This window comes from Salvelinus alpinus, chromosome 18 (genome assembly GCF_045679555.1).
Source record: "Salvelinus alpinus chromosome 18, SLU_Salpinus.1, whole genome shotgun sequence".
NCBI classification, from domain to species: domain Eukaryota; kingdom Metazoa; phylum Chordata; class Actinopteri; order Salmoniformes; family Salmonidae; genus Salvelinus; species Salvelinus alpinus.
Genome location: NC_092103.1, coordinates 32,330,309 through 32,335,143, shown reverse-complemented (window position 1 = coordinate 32,335,143; position 4,835 = coordinate 32,330,309). Strand labels below are relative to the sequence as shown.

Here is a 4,835-nt window from a genome sequence, read left to right as displayed (position 1 = left end):
AACTACTTCTCTGATCGAGTTCAGTGTGTCAAATCGGAGGGTCTGTTGTCCGGGCCTCTGGCAGTCTCCATGGGGGTGCCACAGGGTTCAATTCTTGGACCGACTCTCTTCTCTGTATACATCAATGATGTCGCTCTTGCTGCTGGTGATTCTCTGATCCACCTCTACGCAGACGACACTATTCTGTATACTTCTGGCCCTTCTTTTGACACTGTGTTAACAACCCTCCAGGCGAGCTTCAATGCCATACAACTCTCCTTCCGTGGCCTCCAATTGCTCTTAAATACAAGTAAAACTAAATGCATGCTCTTCAACCGATCGCTGCCTGCACCTGCCCGCCTGTCCAACATCACTACTCTGGACGGCTCTGACCTAGAATATGTGGACAACTACAAATACCTAGGTGTCTGGTTAGACTGTAAACTCTCCTTCCAGACTCACATCAAACATCTCCAATCCAAAGTTAAATCTAGAATTGGCTTCCTATTCCGCAACAAAGCATCCTTCACTCATGCTGCCAAACATACCCTTGTAAAACTGACCATCCTACCAATCCTCGACTTCGGTGATGTCATTTACAAAATAGCCTCCAAAACCCTACTCAATAAATTGGATGCAGTCTATCACAGTGCCATCCGTTTTGTCACCAAAGCCCCATATACTACCCACCACTGCGACCTGTACACTCTCGTTGGCTGGCCCTCGCTTCATACTCGTCGCCAAACCCACTGGTTCCAGGTCATCTACAAGACCCTGCTAGGTAAAGTCCCCCCTTATCTCAGCTCGCTGGTCACCATAGCAACACCTACCTGTAGCACGCGCTCCAGCAGGTTTATCTCTCTGGTCACCCCCAAAACCAATTCTTCCTTTGGCCGCCTCTCCTTCCAGTTCTCTGCTGCCAATGACTGGAACGAACTACAAAAATCTCTGAAACTGGAAACACTTATCTCCCTCACTAGCTTTAAGCACCAGCTGTCAGAGCAGCTCATAGATTACTGCACCTGTACATAGCCCATCTATAATTTAGCCCAAACAACTACCTCTTTACCTACTGTATTTATTTATTTATTTTGCTCCTTTGCACCCCATTATTTCTCTCTCTACTTTGCGCTTTCTTCCACTGCAAACCAACCATTCCAGTGTTTTTAGTTTTATTTTACTTGCTGTGTTGTATTTACTTCGCCACCATGGCCTTTTTATATTTTTATTTATTTATACATATATTTGTTTGCCTTCACCTCCCTTATCTCACCTCACTTGCTCACATTGTATATAGACTTATTTTTTTCTCACTGTATCATTGACTATATGTTTGTTTTACTCCATGTGTAACTATGTGTTGTTGTATGTGTCGAACTGCTTTGCTTTATCTTGGCCAGGTCGCAATTGTAAATGAGAACGTGTTCTCAATTTGCCTACCTGGTTAAATAAAGGTTAAATAAAAATAAAAAATAATAAAAAAACGCGAACTCAGACCCTGTGTGTAGTTAACCGACCCTCTCTGCCCATTCATCGCCATTTTACCTGTTGTTGTTTTAGCTGATTAGCTGTTGTTGTCTCACCCGTTGTTGTCTTAGCTAGCTCTCCAAATCAACACCTGTGATTACTTTATGCCTCGCTGTATGTCTTTCTCATATGTCAATATGCCTTGTATACTGTTGTTTAGGTTAGTTATCATTGTTTTAGTTTACAATGGAGCCCCTACCTCCTTTGTCCCACCTCCCACACATGCGGTGACCTCACCCATTATAACCAGCTTATCCAGTGCCTGGGCTTATCTCCGCTGTACCCGCACCCCACCATACCCCTGTCTGCACATTATGCCCTGAATCTATTCTACCACGCCCAGAAATCTGCTCCTTTTATTCTTTGTCCCCAACGTTCTAGGCGACCAGTTTTGATAGCCTTTAGCCGTACCCTCATTCTACTCCTCCTCTGTTCCTCGGGTGATGTGGAGGTAAACACAGGCCCTGCGTGTCCCCAGGCACCCTCATTTGTTGACTTCTGTGATCGAAGAAGCCTTGGCTTCATGCATGTCAACATCAGAAGCCTCCTCCCTAAGTTTGTTTTACTCACTGCTTTAGCACACTCCACCAACCCGGAGGTCCTTGCCGTGTCTGGATCCTGGCTTAGGAAGGCCACCAACCATTCTGAGATTTCCATACCCAACTACAACATTTTCCGTCAAGATAGAACTGCCAAAGGGGGAGGAGTTGCAATCTACTGCAGAGATAGCCTGCAAAGTTCTGTCATACTTTCCAGGTCTATACCCAAACAGTTTGAACTTCTAATTTTAATTATCTTCTAATTCTCCAGAAATAAGTCTCTCACTGTTGCCGCCTGCTATCGACCCCCCTCCGCTCCCAGCTGTGCCCTGGACACCATTTGTGAATTGATCGCCCCCCATCTGGCTTCAGAGTTCGTTCCGTTAGGTGACCTGGCCTCCAACTGCTCTTAAACGCTAGTAAAACCAAATGCATGCTTTTCAACCGTTCGCTGCCCGCACCCGCCCGCCCGACTAGCATCACCACCCTGGACGGTTCCGACCTAGAATATGTGGACAACTATAAATACCTAGGTGTCTGGCTAGACTGTAAACTCTCCTTCCAGACTCATATTAAACATCTCCAATCCAAAATCAAATCTAGAATCGGATTTCTATTTTGCAACAAAGCCTCCTTCACTCACGTCGCCAAACTTACCCTAGTAAAACTGACTATCATATCGATCCTCGACTTCGGCGGTGTCATCTACAAAATTGCTTCCAATACTCTACTCAGCAAACTGGATGCAGTCTATCACAGTGCCATCCGTTTTGTTACAAAATCACCTTATACCACCCACCACTGCGACCTGTATGCTCTAGTCGGCTGGCCCTCGCTACATATTCGTCGCCAGACCCACTGGTTCCAGGTCATCTATAAGTCTATGCTAGGAAAAGCTCCCCCTTATCTTAGTTCACTGGTCACGATAACAACACCCACCCGTAGCACACGTTCCAGCAGGTTTATCTCACTGATCATTCCCAAAGCCAACACCTCATTTGGCCGCCTTTCCTTCCAGTTCTCTGCTGCCAGTGACTGGAACGAATTGCAAAAATCGCTGAAGTTGGAGACTTTTATTTCCCTCACCAACTTTAAACATCAACTATCTGAGCAGCTAACCGATCGCTGCAGCTGTACATAGTCCATCTGTAAACAGCACACCCAATCTACCTACCTCACCCCATACTGTTTTTATTTTATTTACTTTTCTGCTCTTTTGCACACCAGTATCTCTACTTGCACATCATCATCTGCTCATTTATCACTCCAGTGTTAATCTGCTAAATTGTAATTATTCGCTCCTATGGCCTATTTATTGCCTACCTCCTCATGCATTTTGCACACACTGTATACTGTAGACTTTCTATTTTCTACTGTGTCATTGACTTGTTTATTGTGTTATTGACTTGTTTATTGTTTACTCCATGTGTAACTCTGTGTTGTTGTTTGTGTCACACTGCTTTGCTTTATCTTGGCCAGGTCACAGTTGCAAATGAGAACTTGTTCTCAATGAGCCTACCTGGTTAAATAAAGGTAAAATATATATATTTTTAAATATCCTGAGTCGTGAGAGTTTGTTTTTCTATTAGGGGGGGGGGGGGGGGGGGGGGCTGGAGGTAGCTACCCCTAGGGCCCCAAATGCGGTAGTCCGGCCCTGTGCCTATCCCTATCTCACCAGTCTGCCTGCCTAATGCAGTAGCTCCAGACACACACACACATGCACACTGAGGTGGCTTGCTGTGGCCTGGGCAATGATTCCTGATGGCTTTCACGGAGGAAGAAAGGGCGGATGGATCCTTGGAGGTCTGCTGCCCCCATTAGCCTCACAGCATTTCTGATTCGGGCTCAGAGAAAAGTATGGGGGACTTTGCCAACAATAAGCTACTGTATGTCTCATATTCACCAGCATAGTAAGTCTATGGCCTATCAAGATCTCTTCACATTCAAGGAATGTTCAGGTGAAGCTTATTGAAAACACATCTTTATTTCACATGCTTACAAGCCAGGCATACCTTTTTGAAGGATGATGGATTGAAATAGGATATTTTAGCACTTCTATCTTTGGTAGAACATGACTGCCCTCTTCTGGTAATTGAAAAAACCTACACAAAGATTTCAGGATGTACGCAGCATTCTCATCTTGAGTCACTGCGTTACATGCTGTTGTCTGTTGGTTATGCTAGGGGGCATAACTAGCTACTTATTTTAGTGAATATGAATGCAATAGTGATAATTCTTCAATCAAAACAGCCAATAACTGTCCTGTTTCATTTTTCCGGTCAGGATGTCTCATCATTCTTAAAATACTAAGAAAAATAGTATATACTTCTGTGAGGATGTCCCATTAAAAAAAACTTGGTTGAAGATGCCACGAAGTAAGTGACAATGCCTTAACCATATGTGTGTTGAAGGCCACTAGGGCCTCTTCCATCCTTGTCAAGGGGAGTGCTAACCTTCTCTCCTTTCATACAACACATACTGTTATTGTCAAATGACCTCGATATATATGACTGCTCGAGTATAAACGTATTGTCTATGGTTTCTCAAATGTAATCTACCAATATGGCTAAATATACAATAACAATTATAAAATATACTATTTTCTAATACGTGCAATGTTTTTCTAAATCCAAATCAGTAGTTATATTAATTTATTCGTTATATCTACGAAAAGGCCCAGAATGCATTGCCTAAAACTTCCATATCATTGGTGTGAGCCAATGACATCGAGTTATTGACCGCCTCAATCCAGGAAGTCAACAAAATATTTTTGAATTTAAACCAGACCGT

The 4,835-nt window shown here is 43.7% G+C and overlaps 1 non-coding gene across 1 annotated transcript; it reads right to left on the bottom strand.

Annotated features, from left to right (window-relative positions):
* Positions 1–4,392: 4,392 nt before the first annotated feature.
* On the bottom strand, positions 4,393–4,520 carry LOC139544720 (U6atac minor spliceosomal RNA). Its single transcript, XR_011668957.1, has one exon. It is a non-coding gene; the product is annotated as a U6atac minor spliceosomal RNA (small nuclear RNA).
* Between the last annotated feature and the right edge of the window lie 315 nt (positions 4,521–4,835).